Here is a 17,607-nt window from a genome sequence, read left to right on the forward strand (position 1 = left end):
TCCAACCATATTCTCTGATCAGAATGCTTTGAAATTAGAGCTCAACTGCAAAAAGAAAGCAGAAAGAACCATTGATACATAAAGATTAAACAACATGCTACCGAAGAATGACTGGGTCAGAGAAGAAATAACAAGAGAGATCAAGAGGTGCATAAAAATTAATGATAATGATAGTACAACATTTCAAAATTTTTGGGACACAACAAAAGTGGTCACAAGAGGAAAGTTCTTATCATTACGGGCCTATCTAAAACCAAAAACAAGCCCAAATAAACAACCTAACGCTTCATCTTAAAAAACTAGAAAAGGAAGAACAAATGAAACCTAAAGTCAGCAGATGGAAAGAAATAATCAAAATTAGAGCAGAAATAAATGAAATGGAAAACAAAAAAACTGTAGAAAAAATAAATGCTACAAGGAGCCGGTTCTTAGAGAAGGTTAATAAAATTGACAAAGTCCTTGTTAGACTCACTAAAGAAAAAAGAGAAAGGACATAAATAAATAAAATCAGGAATGAAAGGGGAAATACAAAGGATTATATAAAAATACTATGAAAAAGTATATAACACCAAATTTAATAACCTAGAAGATATGGACCAGTACTTAAAAAAATACAATCTTCCTAGACTGAATCAAGAACTGGAAAATCTAAATAGACCGATCAGCAGTATGGAAATTGAAACAATCATCAAAATCTACCAAAAAGTAAAAGTCCTGGACCAGATGGCTTCACCAGTAAATTCTACCAAACATTCAATGAAGATTTAATACCTATTCTCTTCAAACTCTTCTAAACATTAATGAAGTGTCAGAAAAAGAAGTGGAAAACACAATTCCTTTTGCAATTGCAACAAAAAGAATAAAATACCTAGGAATAAATTTAACGAAACATGTGAAGGACCTATATAATGAAAACTATAACACCTTATTAAAAGAAATCAAAGAAGATACAAAGAAATGGAAAGATATTCTGTGTTCTTGAATTGGAAGAATCAACATAGTTAAAATGACCATATTGCCTAAAGCATTATACAGATTTAATGCAATCCCCATCAAAATCTCATTGCCATTTTTAAAGAAATAGAACACAATATCATCAGATTTGTATGGAAGCACAAAAGACCCCGAATTGCCAATGTCATCCTGAGATAAAAAGAACGAGGCTGGAGGGCATCACTCTACCCAACTTCAAATTATACTACAAAGCGACAGTAATCAAAAAGGCATGGTACTGGCAGAACAGACACGTGGACCACTGGAACAGAATCGAGAGTCCAGAAGTAAACCCATACTTATATGGGCAAATAATTTTTGACAAAAAAGCCAAAAACATACAGTGGAGAAAGGAAAGCCTCATCAATAAATGATGCTGGGAAAACTGGAAGGCCACCTGCAAAAGAATGAAACTAGACTGTCGTTTATCATCACACACAAAAATTAACTCAAATAGATTAAGGACCTAAATAGAAGACCTGAAACAATAAAATATATAGAAGAAAGCATAGGAATGAAACTCAAGGACCTTGGACTTAAAGAGGATTTTATGAATTTGACCTCAAAGGCAAGGGAAGTAAAAGCAAAAAATAAATGAATGTGACTACATCAAACTAAAAAGCTCCCGCTCTGCAAAAGAAATGGTCAACAAGGTAAAGAGACAACCATCTGAATGGGAAAATATATTTGCAAGCGACACCTCTGATAAAGGCCTAATGTCCAAAATATACAAAGAACTCATACAATTGAATAACAACAACAAAATGATCCAATCAAAAAATGGGCAGAGGACCTGAACAGACACTTCTCCCTAGAGGACATACTAATAGCCAACAAATATGCGAAAATACACTTAACATTGCTAGCTATTGGAGAAATGCAAATCGAAACCACAATGAGATACCATCTCACACCTGTTAGAATGGCTATAATCAACAGGACAAGCAATAACAAATGTCGGAGAGGATGTGGAGAAATAGGAATCCTCACACACTGCTGGTGAAACTGCAAATTGGTACAGCCACTATGGAAAACAGTATAGAGGTTCCTCAAATAACTAAGAATTGATCTACCATATGATCCAGCAATCCCACTACTGGGTATTTACCCCAAAGCCTTGAAAACCCATATCTGAAAAGATATTTGCACACCAATGTTCATAGCAGTATTATTCTCAGTGGCCAGGACATGAAAGCAACTGAAGTGTCCTACAATAGATGATTGGCTAAAGAAGCTGTGTCACATGTGTACAATGAAATATTACTCAGCTATAAGAAGAAATGAAATACTGCCATTTGCAACAACATGGATAGACATTGAAATAATAATACAAAGTGAAAAAAGCCAGACAGAAAAAGTCGAAAATCACATATCACTTATTTGTGAGATATAAAACTAAAAGCAATAAATGAACAGAACAAACAAACAGAGACTCATGTCATGGACAATGGACTAATGGTTACCACAGAGTAGGGTGTAGGGGATAAGGGTGTAGGTAGATGGGGTAAAGGAGGTCAAATATAAGGGGTTGGAGGATGGTGAATTGGGTAAAGGGGATCAAATATATGGTAGCTGAAGGAAACTGACCTTTGGTGATAAATACACAATAGAACACAGAGATGTCAAATTATTATATATACCTGAATATTATATAATTGCATTAACCAATGTTACCCCAATAAACTTAATAAAACTATAACTAAAATATAAAGAAAGAAAGAAAGAAAGAAAGAAAGAAAGAAAGAAAGAAATAAAGAAAGAAAGAAAGAAATGTAAATTTATTAGGCAAAGTGTCATGGGTAATGACATATTCCTTAATATCTTCTTAGCTAGCCAAAGAGAAAGAAAATACTACTGTTACACCTGTATAAACACTACAGAATAGCCCATGCCTGGTTTGGAGAGTGAGGAGAAAGCTTTCTGGAAATCAAGAAAGAACAGGTGGTTTTGGGGGGACATCTTTTCATTGTCTGGGTGTGAAAGTCTGGATCTCTGTCTTTCAGAGTTTGTTATAACAACTAATAACCACTTTTGTTCCTGGAAATCCTGTTTTCTTGAATCTTACCCCCAACTACTTAAAAGAAGTACAAATACTATAATAATTCCTAACATTTTCTTTCTGAGACATCCCAGTTTCCTGAGGTATGCCTTCTCCCTTGATACAACATCAGTAAACCCTACTTTGTTCAACTACAGGCACGTTCTTAATGGACTTGGACTAGAAGACAATGACTGTGAGAATCCAAACAATGATCTAAAGAATAAGAGATAAGGTAAAATATTAGTTAAATTAACCTACCCAAAGAGATGCTTTGTGAATACATTTCTGACAACGAACGGATGCTTTTCAATTCTCCCTCAGAGACCTATATGAAGATGCAACTCAGAAAACATGACTAGCATGTAAATGATGTCAAAAAAGGAAAGTTTTTTCTTCTTTAATTCAGCACTTCCTGAGGCATCTTCCACAGAATATGAATTCCATAAGATGCTCTGTAAAAAAAAAAAAAAAAAAAAAGGCTTCCATGTTCAAATCAGCTTGAGAAACAGGTCAAGTTCTAACTTCCTCCCTTGGAGGTTCATAATGCATGTTAAAGGCCCTGTGGGGGTCCTGCGGGGAGGGAAAGAAACCTTAGTTATATATAGTATCCCTCCATTTTTTTGACTCTGAAACTTTTTTTCACATTAACACATTCTACTATCCCATGGGACTAATGTTCTACACGATCTTACTTAGGAAATGCTGATGTTATTATATAATCTATCTGGAAGATGATTTTGATAGAAGAGAAAGAGTACCTAATGGGTAAATTACCATCTTTGAACATCATTATTTTATTTGTACAATGGAGATTGTATTAGTTTCCGAGGGCTGCCTTAACAAAGTACGACAAATTGGGTGGCTTAAAACAACAGAAATTTATTCTCTCATAGTTCTGGAGGCTAAAAATCTGAAATGAAGGTGTCAGCAGGGCCATAGTTCCTTCAAAAGCTCTAGGGAAGAATTCTTTCTTGCCTCTTCTAGCTTCTAGAGGTTACCAGAAATCCTTGGCCTTCTTTTCTTTCTAGATGCATCACTCCAATCTCTTGACTCTGTCACATGGTGTTTTATTTCTATATATTCACATCATCCCACTATGTATTCAGTGTCTTTGTATCTTTTTCTCTTCCTAAAAGACTACCAGCCTTTTGGCTTAGGGCCATCTTATTCCAGGATGACCGACTTCAACTAATTACATCTACCAAAATCCTATATCCAAATAAGGTCACATTCACAGTTACCTAGGGTTAGGACTTGGACAGTTCTTTTTGGGGGACATAACTGAACTCACAACAGTGATAGATAAAATCTATTTCATAGAGTTGTTGTAAGGATTAAATGAAAAAGAAAAAGAGTGCTTCACAGAGTACATAGTACCAGGTTAAGTGTTCCCTAGCTGATTCACTCTCATGAATGAATGAAGGAATGATCTAGCTTCAACGTCTGTCACCCTACTGACCATGGGGATGAGTCGATGATTTCAGTTCTCACATTCATATGAAGTGTAAAAAGTAGGTTCCTCTTGATGTTTGCTAGAAAATCATACTCTACAGAAACATTAATTGCTCTCAGATTATTCTAACATGTTTATAGTGAAAATCTTTCAAGACCACTCTACTCCTTTGATCTGAATCTATTTTTACCAGGGAACTTTCTGATAACACATCATTTTAGTCAGGCTCCTCTGGAAAAGTGGACCATTGATCATAAACTGGAAGATTCCAATAAAGGGAAAGTAGAATCAATCCCCCATTACAAATGTACAAATCATAATTCTGGCTTAAAAAGTCATCCTGTGTGAGTTTGATTTGTGTTGATTTCTTAAAGCCTAGGAGTAGAGTGACAAGACGAAATATCTTAGGTGCAGAGCTGAGGGCCACATCCTATTTCTGAGATGACCCCAGGGCCTTAGTGCTGATTACATGGCTAATGGCTCTTTGCTTTTGATCTGTCTCAATGATAAATCTAAGCCTTCTAGCTTGGGTTATAAAAAGAATGGCAAGCCTATTTTCTGGGATGAGGAACACATACTCTAAAGCTCAGGAGACAGGTCAAATTTGCAGATACAGTACAGGGAGATAGTCATGAAGACACTGGAAGTCTGTAAGTCTGACTTGGGAAAGGGAATATCTCAAAATAATAAAGAAAAAGATGGACTTTAAACCAATTTTATAGTGTTCGTGTTTCTATTGATTGGTAGGGCAAGGACAGAAGGCTCAAATCCTAAATCAAGAAGTACAGTGTTGAAATATTAGAGGTTGTACAGGCAGCATGCGCAAAGTTCATGAAGCAAACATGGAGTTAGATTAGCTACCACAAATATGTGTCATCTCTCGATGTACAGAACATTGAAACTAGGGTTAACACACAGAGCCTGGGGGATAGGAGACAAGGCAAGGGAACTAGGACTGGTATGTGACCAGCCAAAGGAATTTTCATGGAAATGTTCCATTACAAATGGATTTTTTGAAAAGGACAGAAACGTGTACCTATGGCCATACAGAAATTCTTTAGTCTTAAAGAGACTGACTTTGGTGCCAGGATTCTGATAGAGTCTTAAGGAAAGCTTATATCTAAGAGGCCAGGGAATGTCGGGGGCTGTTTTGACTAAGATGGCTGCTAGGCCGAAAATGGCTGCTCAGCAGGGCTTCCCGCCAAGGCCACGTAAGCCTCCCGGATGTATCTGCCTCGCTTCCCGCCAAAGGGACTTTTCGCGGGTCTTTTCGCCCGGCCCCTTTGTGTTACACAGTATCTCCTGACTGCCTCTGGCCAATCAGCGCCGCTAACGCAACATCACCCGATCACGCCCTATATAAGCCTGCAGCGAGCCTTAATAAACGAGACTTGATCAGAAAGCCTGTCTTGTCTCCATTCTTTGCGTCGTCTTGTCTCCCTCCCCTCCCCGCTTTGTCTTAGGGGTCCCTGTTGACTGTCCCGCGGGCCGGGACAAGGGAAGGGTCTGAATTAGCATAAATAGACTTGAAAGTAATCAAGTTCTTAAAGTTTTTGACCACGAAGACCATCATTCTCCCGTCTTAAGACCAAAAGGGCTTGTGAATTGCAATGATAAAGGCAGCATGAGGTGTAGCAAACCTTCAGGGACACTGTCAGTTACAGATGCAGGAGGAAAGTCCCTTATCATAGGCAGAGCATGAAATACAGCAAGTACGACCATATACAAGAGGTCATCCAAAAAAGATGGGAACAGGGAGTCCTTGAGCAACCAGGAAGGAAGGCAGAACTCATGGGGATGTCAGTCTATAGGCAGCAAGATCACAGGTGCTCCCCCACCGTCAGCACTGACTGGGACTGTGAGCGTGGCCACCAATGTGCTCACCTTCAGTTCTCAGATGTGAGCCTGTGACCTGCCCTCATAACCTGGAACTGAGGCACTCAGACACACTGACACAGACATATCTAAGAGCAGCAAGCAATATGCAATTAGACAACCAGCTGCCGTGACATTGCAGCAAACCACTGAAGAACAGTTAATCTTCTGGAAAATCAAGGTTGGTGAAGTCTACATCATCTTGGCAAGGCATTAGTGATAGGATTTCATGAACAGCAGTCTTGAGGGAGAGAGCAGCTGCACTAAACCTGTCAGCACCTCGCTGGAAGAACTAGTAGAAATGTCACATTGGCAGCCTCCCTGATTGCTACTAGGTGATGTTCTGAGTCCTCTATTTGGCCACTGTCTCTGGGCCTTCTAACTCCCACATTGAAAATCCTTTTGGCAAACTGACATCAGGGCTCTTCTCTGATCTCAACAGCCACCCTCACTGTCCCTCACTTTAAGCACCCTAGCCTTGGCCAAACCTCCCTAAGGGTTCTAGGAAAGGACACTTCCACTATCAGCCAACCCCACCTCCACCTCCACTTTCACCAAGTCACAGATGCTTATGCATTCAACAAGGAGCAACAGTCAACCTATATTGCATTTACTCTGTGGTAGCACAGCTCTTTTTGTATATTAACTCAATCTTCGAATAGCCTTAGGTACTCTAAATTGGTCATTTTATAGATGTTTTCAGTAGGTGGCATCTAAGCCTCTTTGATCCTTGCTTTATATAAAGTTCTAATAATGCCATTTTTTCTTACAAATATTTAATCCCTCTCGCTACCTTCAGTCTCAGTCCCTGTCAGTGTTAGCAACAGTTTCAGTCGGGTTTGCTCAGATTCCCTGGGGCTCCGCTGTGTTCGGTCTTGGAGGATATGGGGGAAGGGGATCTCTGGGTTGGGAGATGGGGGCTGTGGCTCAGCCTCACATTTTGCATCTGCAACTGGTAATAACCAACTGTTGCTTCTCTGCCATCCCCAATTATCTGCTTTCTGCCCTGATCACTGGGCATTGCCAATGCATGGAGCTCACAGCTCTCTCAGGCAGGGTCATTCAGGGAACCCACCTCACCTTCTCTCCTCCACCTCCTCCTGCAGGGAGCTCCGACTGCTAGAGACAACTTCTTTGTTTCTCCCAGTTTATTACTCAACTCCCGGAATTCTGACCTGTGGTAGCTCTTATGAGCAGATCCCTTGCTCAGATGTGCTTGTGTGCAGGTTGGGTATTTTTTGTTGAGTTTTAGATGTTTAGCTTATTGTTGTTTCAAGAGGAAATATCTGGAGGCATCTCTCACTCCACCATGTTTCTGATGTCACTCTATCTAACAACTTTAGAACATAACTTGGATTTCAACAACCAGAGTTAGTGCATACTGTAGAATGGCAAATAGAACATTATTTTTAAGGTTCATAGAAAAGATCCCACAAAAGAGTTGGCATAAGGTCATAGGGCCAAATCTGCCCCAAACTTGGGGATCTTGGGCAAGTGATTTATCTTCTCTGGACCTCAGTTTCTTTATCTGTAAATGGCTTAATGAATGCATCTCACATAGGCGAACACTCACCAATGTGAACTGCTATGATTAAACCTAAAAATTGGGCTTAGATAAATGATTATGTGAAAAGGATCTCAGGCATTAGCAAAAATATAAAAGCAAGAGCCGAGAGATGATTTCATGATTAAAAATAGTGAAAGGCATGACAGTGAAGCAGGAAAGCAGTAGAAGTGCAGCAGATAGGAGTGCAAACTCTGGATCCGAGTCTTGGTCGCTGCATTCACAAGCTCTTCACCTTGGGCTGGTGACTTTATCTCCCTGTGCCTCAGTTTCTTATCAGTAAATTGGAAATAATAGTAATAATACTCCCTACTTCACAGCTTGTTGTGAAGATTGAGTGAGAAGACATAGGCATGGCACTGAGGTCAGGGCTGGGACCAGAAAAAATGTGTATATTAGGTAGGTGCTGTTATTGCAAAGGCTCACCGACTTAGCTCCCCAAAGTCGGCAGGGAGAATACAACCCTCTGGATTAGAAGATTCTACATGTTTGTTCCTCAAAATTTTTGAGGCCTCAGACTGCTAAACTATTTTGCCTCCCAAAACAAGGAAGTATCATGAATGCCTAGTTCTTGAAATCCAAGATTACTAGTTTAGCTCGTAGTTGGAACTAGCCCCAAATGTCATGGTAGAAACATAGAGCTTTGTAGACCTTCCTGGCCTCCTGGGAACAGTCTTAGGCTTTCAGGATTTTTTCAAAGAACTAAGGTAAATTAAGTTCTTGGAGATTAAACAGAAATACATATTAAAATAATTTAGATCACGATATCTTTTGAATAAGGAACTGGGCTGGTCTCCCTGGCTTCCAGAATAAGTGGGGGAAGGGGAGCAACCACTCAGCACCCAGTTCATGGAGTCAGCACCTTGGATCATTCTGCTACTCCAATCCCTCCTCCACCCCATCTCCCCCAAATTTCCTCGAAGTGCCCAAATGTGCAAGTCACTTCACACACTGCCAAGCTAATGATGCTTTGTCTTCAGAATATTATTTACTTCCCCGTGTCTCATAACTGTGAAGTCAGCACCTTGGGCCCATTGATGAAAGGGAAACTTGGAGATCCCTTAATGAGTAGGCATTCAATAATATTTCTGGCTCCCGAAGTTCCCTGAGGAGGAAATTCTTCAATCTGCTTTCTCTGTATTACAGAGGTTCTCGTTGACAGTGCTGGGGCCCAGAGGGACTTCTTACCTAGAGTGCTGGGGCCTGATAAATCACCCTACAGGATGAGTGACATTTCCCTTTCAGGGTCTGTGCAGAGTTTTATTGTCTCATTTTCGTCCTCTGATTAGGACTCCACATTTAGATGTTGCAAAGCTCATAGGGCCCTCCTCTCACATCCCACCCAAATAGTGCCTGACTCTCCCTGGAGCTCAGCAGACAAAAAATTCAATGTGTTGCTCACAGGATTACCACAAGGTCCTAGAGTAACCTGAAGCCCCTAAAGAACAGCCTTGGAACTGGTTTCTTTTCCCTCAGGGGTAGACCTGTGTGAGATCTTGCAGCAAAGGCAGGAAGGCTTTAACAAGCAATCATAACAACAGGCAGAGAATCCCTGTGGGGGACCAAGTGCACTGAGCAGGTTCTCCTTTGTAATGAACTAATCTTTTATAAGCAAACTTTGTAGCCCCTCTTCACCATCTCTCCTCAGATGCCTCAGGAATCCACCAGTAGGAAGAGGGATGTTTATGATTGGTTGGTTTCCCTGACTTGCCTGTTGACTAAATTCCAGAATGTTCAGAGGAAGTTCAGAAATCCCCAAAATAACTTCTGAATTCTGTGAACTTATTTCTATGTTAGTTTTCATGACCAGACATGCCCTCTGTTACTAAGTTTTCTAATTAGAGCATTTTCTTGAAATCATTGTAATTAGGCTGGCAGTCTTTCAACAATTTCTCCCTGCCGCCAATCCATATGTGCCCTTCAGCTTGGGTCTGCCACCTTCTGCTTCCAGCACTTTCCCTGACTCCTGAGAAGATGGGAACTAAGTGAGTCTTCTTTGCCTAGACTATGCTAATGGGCCTTCTTGAACTATTGCCCAATTTGGAGGTAGGCCTGGATATGCCACATGCATCAGCTGTGGCCTTCTTCCACTAAAAGGAGAACTTTGCTCAGACCACAGAATGTGTGGTAAAATGACATCCACCACCAGACAGTGCCTCCGGAAGATGTATGTTGCCAGAGCCACTGTTACAGCAAAGATCTACATGGGTAGAAACTGACAATTTGGAAAGTTCAGGTGTGACCAAAATATCAGATCCTTTAAGTACCTGTGTTGGGCTGATGGTTTAGCAATAGTTGTCTTATTTTTATCCTTCCCTGATAAGATTTCTCCCTCTGTTTGCTTGATTGGTCAGTTTGCACATTCTCCTTTGAAGCTTTTTTCCTTGAGAATTTCCCTCTGCAAACACCCCTGAAAATTGGAGTCATTTCACAATTTCGTTTTTTCTTGTGTTATTTGGAGGAACAAATGCTCCTAGAGGACAACTTATCCCCAAGGATGTAACAGAAGCAGAATCCTAGCAGACTGTTGGCATCCAGGCACATAAGGTTGCCTCTCTTTGCCTCCAAGAAAAAGATGCATGGTATTATTGCTGACATCCTCTTCCAACCTCTGTATTTGCTAAATCCCCTTGTTTCATTCTCTAATATTCTCCAAAAGCTAGTTTTCCTTCCATATTCATTCTAACCATTAATACTCAGCCACCACAATAAACAAACAAATGCACATTCAACACAAAGAGAACTTTTACCATGTAAGGAGAGCTCTGAGGACCTAGAAGTTATGACTTCATTTTTTCAAGCACCCTGTCTTTTCTCTGGCTCTCATCATTTTTCTCACCTCGTCCTTGTTAATAGAACATATGAACCTATGATGCTGATTATGAACTTAATTTTATAAAACTATCTCGACTTTTTTTGTCATTTTTCCAGTGCCCTTCATCATTGTATTAAGGAAGACTGAAAGTATCTATTATTAACCCAATTTCTGATCTAAGTAAAGGTGCAGGATCATTCTGCATTTGAGTCTCTGATTCCCAAGCCTTCCAATTCCAAAGATAGAAGAATAAAGACATAAGATCAACAACTTCTATCTCAGAGGCCATTGCCTAACTCATTCCAATAATCTCCTAGAGATTGTGTCAGCATAAGGATGCTCCTTGTCCACAATCAAAGTAACTAAATGACATGACTCAGAGGCTTTCCCAAAGCCCATTTATTCAAATTAAAACTTCCTCTCTTTCTCTTCCCTCCTACCTAGGATTTCATATTTCGCCATTAAACTCACTTCTTAGAGCAAAAGAATTATTTACAAAGGTAGCTTGTTAAACATCATACACTTCCTGGAATGATATAGAGGCATTCTGATAACATGGAAACACTTAGGGAGTAAATCCCAACAGGATCCAAATCCTGTCTCTACACCTTGCCAGCTGTGTGAGCATCAGCAAGTACTCACCCTCTCAGAGTTATAGAGGACCAAAAGAGGCAACACAGGCAAAACCCTCCTACACAGCTGCATTGAGCCTGGCACATCTTATGTATCCAATGCATTATCATTCCTGTTGCAACCCTGTATGTTGCCAAGGTAAGGAACATCCAAGAACTTTTTAGAATGGGAAGTATGTAATACCTGTATAAGGTAGGAAGAAACAAACCTATAAGGAGAGAATGTTTTCATATGTCTGGAAAATTTGAAAACAAGGGGAATTGCTGTGGGAAATGCCCTAGGTAGTTGTCAGTAGCCTGGGGGCAGTGGGCATCTGAACCTAAGAAGAGAGGGCCAGGAATAAGAGCAAATTGTTAGCATTCCTCCTCTCTCAGACCATCCTGCTGCTCAGTGTCTCCTCTGAGGATGACCTGGTCTCATTACCAACTTGTCTCCACCAGCACCTCTTTCTGTCACATGGCTCAGCTCAGGGCCGTTCAAGTATGAATGTCGTCTCTAACCTGAGAGATGGAGGACACAATCTCTCGAGTGACTCCAGCTTCTACTCTTGCTATTTTCATTCATTCTCCACACAGTGGCCAGAGTGATCATTCCAAAATGATATTTCTGGCCATGTTACACTTCTGCTTAAAATCTATCATCAGCTCAGAATAAAGTTCAACTCCAGGCTTTTCACAATTTGGATCATGTCATCTAGCATCTTCTCTCCCCACATCTTCCCTCAGTAAACTCCAGCCTCATGAAACTTACTTCAGTGCCCTAAACATATTTAGCTTTCTCTTGCCTATTCACTCTAGGCTCCAGCTCCTTACCTGGCTATCTCTTACTCGACCTCAGGTTTCTTTCTAGGTATCACTCCTTCTAGAAAAAGCCTTCTCTGACCCCTCCAGTTTTGGCTAGCTGCTGCTCCACCTGCTCTGGCAGCCTCATGGGCTTTCTGTCCTCACACCAACTCCATGGAACAGCAACTAGCTCCTGTCTATCCCCACCCACCTGTCTGTTCGCCCTCTGACAGCAAGAATGGAGTCTCACTTGACCACTGCTGTGTCCCCAGGTCCTAGCACAACATGTAGCACAAAAACATACTCAAATAAATGACTGATAGGTGAAATAATTAAACTATTATCCAACCCATTCACTTATGTATCACAGTAAATATCTTTGAGGGTGGGGGTGGGGGTGGAAATTCTTAATGGTCTTTTGCAACAAAATGATGTTAATGCATTTTTCCTCACAAAGTTTCTGTCTCTGAAATTCAAATCTAAGGTCTAGGGACAGGAAAACATGGGTGCTAGGGAGCTGTCACGAAAGGGACCCAAATGGTGCTCTATTTTAAACATTGTAGGAAGTTAACACTATATGTCTGAGAGTTGCAAATTGTCTTACTCTGTGCCAACAAGCTCCTGGTAGGGATCTGTATCCGCTACAGCTAACGAAAGGAACCGCCTTCAAACCTCTCAGAGAATCTGTAAGAGAACCACATTATTCTTAAGGTAAGACTCAAAATAAAAGAAATCAACTTACCTTAAGGAATCTGTGATGCCTCCAAGTACTCTATATACAATCGTGTTTTCTGTACAATAGGTGCAAACAAGATAAAATGCTGTCTCTACAGCCTCACAAAACAATAATACTTATATGGGAAAGTTTTCTTTATGATAAAAAAATGTTATTTTTATAATGTACATTAGAGTTAATAATCACTGACTAGATTCCTTTCAATTCACCCAGCTTAGGTAATCTTTAAATTTCCAAAGAAAATAAGCTCCTCTCCTCTCCCCTTCCTTCCTCTCTCTTCTTTATTGTTCTTCTTCAGATCTGTTTCCCCTATTTTTGAAACCTCTCCTTGAAACACTATAGATGTAATTCATTGTGAATTAATTTATTTACATCTTCCCATTTATCCTTTCTTATTAGTTTATATTTTTCAATTAAAGTTGGTATTCAGTATTATTTCAACTTCAGGTATACAGCATAGTGGTTAGACATTTATATAATTTACAAAGTAATCCCCCAATTAGTCTAGTGTTTACCTGGCACTGTATATAGTTATTACCAAATCATGGACTATATTTCTTATGCTATCCTTTACATTTTGATTTAGTCTTAACTTATGCCATGTGCTAGGTTTTCTGTGAGGACTCTATCCTCAAGCATTTTAGTCCAGTACAAGGATGAGACCCTCACATAAGTAACTCCAATGCAAAGAAGGCAGTGGTCAGCACCCTGAGAAAAGCATAGAGACAGTGCTGGGGGCTCTGACAAGGATTTGATAAGGCCCTATAGCAAAGCTGAGCAACTCAGCAAATGCTTGCCTTTCTCTGCATTATCCACCTTGGCTGCTGCATTAACCAGAGCTCACTGGATAATCACACAAGCCAATTATCTTCCACGCTTAGCTTTGGAGGACTAGCATGCCTCAGATGTCTGGTGTGTAAAATGAACTAGAAAAGCAGGAGGAGTCTTTGAGCCTGAAATACACATGAGATTCTAAAAATGCTCAAAGTGATCCTGACACATAGCAATAAGTACATTGCAAAAGTACAGAATCTTTCTTTCAGAACAAGTGTTACTTAGATGATGGGGGCACCCCATAAGACCCCAGGTGGGTAGGGAGGCAGAATATTAACAGATGTTAGGCCTAATTTTGATATATTCAGAACATTCTGAAGCTTTGATGCCTCAAACTTTTAACTACTAATGCACGGGAAACAAATACATTTCTTTAAGGCAGGAGTTCCCAACCCCCGGGGATGTGGACTGATATCAGTCCATGTCCTGTTAAGAACCAGGCCACACTACAGCAGGTGAGCAGTGGGCAAGCCAGTGAAGCTTCATCTATATTTGCAGCCGCTTCCCTGCACTAGCAACACTGCCTCAGCTCCACCTCAGATCATCAGGCATTAGAGTCTCTTAGGAGTACTGGTCTCTGGTGCCAAAAAGGTTGGGCGCCACTGCTTTAAAGCATTTGTAAAATTGAAACTCTCAAGTAGAATATCATCTCAAGAGTTTATGTAGTTGAGGTGGATGATAGAAATTTCTAAAAATCTTATATATTTCCCACAAATTACTCTTACATTTCTGAAAAAGACATTTGGGTGGCTTGTCTGAAATCGTATCTCTCTTTCCCTTAATATTTATTACTCACTGGTGTGTGTCAGAGACAGGAAAATTTTTCAAATTACTTAGATCAGCTATTATTATGTTGGCCACCTATTAGAACCACCTGGGAAATTTTTGGAAAAAAGAAAAGCAAAAAACTGCTACAGATGACTGACTGGTTTATCTTTAAAAGTGAAGATTCCGTTTTTCTAATTTTCTAATCTCCTCAAGATCAGGTCGAATGTGCAGCTAGAATCGAGAACCACTGATCAAGATCTCAAAGGAGTAATAAACATATTATAAGCATATGCTCTCACACACTCTTTCCCTTTCATTGTTCCTCTGAGTAAAACAAATGAAATCTACATGCTAAATTTAAACTCCTCTCCCTCCCAAAGAAAGACCCTGAACGGAAAGAATACATCTTATGTAATAAAATGATCCAGTCTGTGAAAACCAAGAAAGATGTTATATGACCAAAAATGAAGGCATAGTAAAGTGTAGTAAATCTCCTCCATGTATTACTATACAACAATTTTAAATTTCAATTATGAAGAGTTTATAACCATGTGAAAAAACTTTGTGCCCTAATAGAAAAATATAAATATAAATATATCCATACTATATGAACACAAGTATGAAAATCAAACTAAAATTATGTATAGACATACAACAAAGAATAGAAAAAATATCTCTGAAACATTAAATAGAGGCTATTTTAGCTGTGGTTTTTGCTTCCTTCTACTTTTTTGTACTTTCCTAATATTTTTTTAAACTGCTATGTATATGGTAGAAAAAAATTATAGTAAAAGAAAAATAATTTACCATTCAAAAATCATTCTTCTATGTATGAAATGATTAGCAAGGCATAATTTTCAACAATGAATTAACAAAGCAAAGATAAAAATGCTCACCTGAAGGTTTCTTTCTTTCAGCTGCTTGGCTTCTGTCTCTTCTACCTCTCTCCTGTCTTCCTCCTCCACATAATTCAGCTTGCTCATTTAAAAGAAAAGTGAAACAGCAAATCGTTTTATGAACTGCATCAGCCAATAGCAAGAGAATAAGGAACTTTTTAGTCAGTGGGCCATCTGTGCTTTATATAACTTGGTATGGGTGTTGCTGCGGCTTCCTTCTCAAAGGGAAAGATTTCCAGTTAGGAACTACACCTAATGGGAAGATACCCGATTAGCCCAGACTCTCTAATGACTATTTTTATCAGCATCTTTCATAACAGATCGAGGAGACGTGATGGGCTAGAGTCAGGAATTTTAAGTGGCTTTTAGTTCTCTTAACTGTTTTTTTGTTTCCATGACAACAATAACATCAACACTTTAGCTTTAAGTGTATAGCACTTTAAATCTGTTTAGAGCATTTCCCATCTCTCACTTGCTTTTTCAACTTATTTGCACTCAGGCAGAGGCCTTATCCATTTGGCTGAAAATGCTCTGTCAATGGTAACCAATTGTTGCAGAAAAGATCCAAAATTAGACCAGTGAGAAATCAAGCAGCACTTGGAAAGTTGGAGAACTCAGGTTTATTATGCTGGTGGTCCCAGAGGAGCTGGTGCTCTGAAGATCTGGGCACAGAGCTCAGTTGCAACACTCCTTATATAGACCCTTTTGGCACTAGGTGATTGGTTAATTTGTCCTCAGACCATTACTAAGGGGCGGGAGTTGCTGCGGTTGCAGGTAGGTACATCGTGTTACAAAGGACAGGAGTTGCTATGGGTTACTAGCAGTTACAAAGTGTTACAAAGCGTGGGAGTTACTAGGGGGTACAAACAGTTATATTTGTTGCTTAGACAGATCAAACAAAAGGGAAGGTGAGTCTTTAGTCAATTTCAAGCACAGCCCATGCAGCAAGCATATTTACATAAGCAGAACAGAGAACCCATTAGCCTTTTGAATGAAAATTCCTCTTCACAATGACCACATTACTGCTCATGTAAAAGCTGCTTTCTCAGTCTTCATCTTCCTTCCTCAAGTTTTATACTGTTCACCAATCCTACTTTCTTGAAATTTTCTCCTCATTTCTCTGACTTTCCTGGTTCTTTTTCTACCCCTTGAGTTATTTCCTCTTTGTCTCTTCTTCCATACATTTTCTAAATGTGAGCTTGCCCCAAAAGTCTGTCTTTTTACCTTTTTCCACTATATTCTCTTGCTTGTATCTACATTATCCACATCCATGGCCAAATTTAATATGGCCAAAACAGAATTTTTTCTTCCCCTCCCAAGTACACATTCTTTTACCTACACCATCAAATCAAATGACACCACAATGGTTTAGCCAATAAATCCATCTATAAACCTAGAAGTCATTTTTAACTCCTCTTTTTCTCCCATAATCAACATCTAATCAAACCAATTCCTTCTGTTCTACCTGCAAAATATGTCCCGAATCCAATCATTTCTCACCTCTGTCACCCCCATTAAAATCCTCATCATTTCCAAGATAGTAACATTAGGCAAGAAATAAAAGGCATACAAATCAAAAAGAAAGAAGTAGAATTATCTGTTTTCAGATAATATGCTCTTAAATGTAGAAAACCCTAAAGATTCCATAAAATAACCTGTTTGAACTAATAAATAAATTCAGCAAAGTTGCAAAATATAAAATCAACAGATAAAAATCCATTGTATTTCTATACACTAACAATGAACAATCCAAAATAGAAATTAAGTAAATAATTCCGATTACAATAGAATAAAAAAGAACAAAATACTTAGGAATTAACTAAAGAGATGAAAGACTTGTACACTGAAAACTACAAAATATTGCTGAAATAAAAAAGACATCAATAAATGAGAAGACATCTCATGTTCAAGAACTGCAAGATATTATTAAGATAGCAAAACTACCTAAAACAATCTACAGATTCAAATGATCCCCATCAAAATGCCAATGATTATCTTTCAGAAATAGAAAGATATATCCTACAATTCATATGGAATCTAAAGGGACCCCTGAATAGTCAAAATAATCTTGAAAAAAAAAAGAATAAAGTTGTAGGACTTATACTTTTTGATTTTAAAACTTACTATAAAACTATAGTAATCAAAACAGTGTAGTCTTGGCATAAAGGCAGATATATAGCCTAATGGACTGAATAGACAGCCTAGATATAAATCTTC

General features: G+C 39.1%; 1 protein-coding gene across 16 annotated transcripts in view; it reads right to left on the reverse strand.

Annotated features, from left to right (window-relative positions):
* Positions 1-15,875, reverse strand: part of CYSLTR2 (cysteinyl leukotriene receptor 2) — a 33,976-nt gene extending 18,101 nt beyond the window's left edge. For 9 of the 16 annotated variants that reach the window (XM_016165220.2, XM_016165221.2, XM_036228580.1 and 6 more), the window contains exons 1-3: positions 15,391-15,726; positions 12,761-12,840; positions 3,293-3,486 (exon numbers count right to left, since the gene is read on the reverse strand). The gene's annotated coding sequence lies outside the window, so the exon portion shown is untranslated. Of the gene's footprint in view, positions 1-3,292; positions 3,487-3,506; positions 3,605-7,590; positions 11,558-12,760; positions 12,841-15,390 lie in introns of those variants that run through there. The other 7 variants (XM_036228583.1, XM_036228579.1, XM_036228584.1 and 4 more) reach the window with 5 other exon arrangements.
* Positions 15,876-17,607: the final 1,732 nt, after the last annotated feature.

This window comes from Rousettus aegyptiacus, unplaced genomic scaffold (genome assembly GCF_014176215.1).
Source record: "Rousettus aegyptiacus isolate mRouAeg1 unplaced genomic scaffold, mRouAeg1.p scaffold_m13_p_11, whole genome shotgun sequence".
Taxonomy (NCBI): domain Eukaryota; kingdom Metazoa; phylum Chordata; class Mammalia; order Chiroptera; family Pteropodidae; genus Rousettus; species Rousettus aegyptiacus.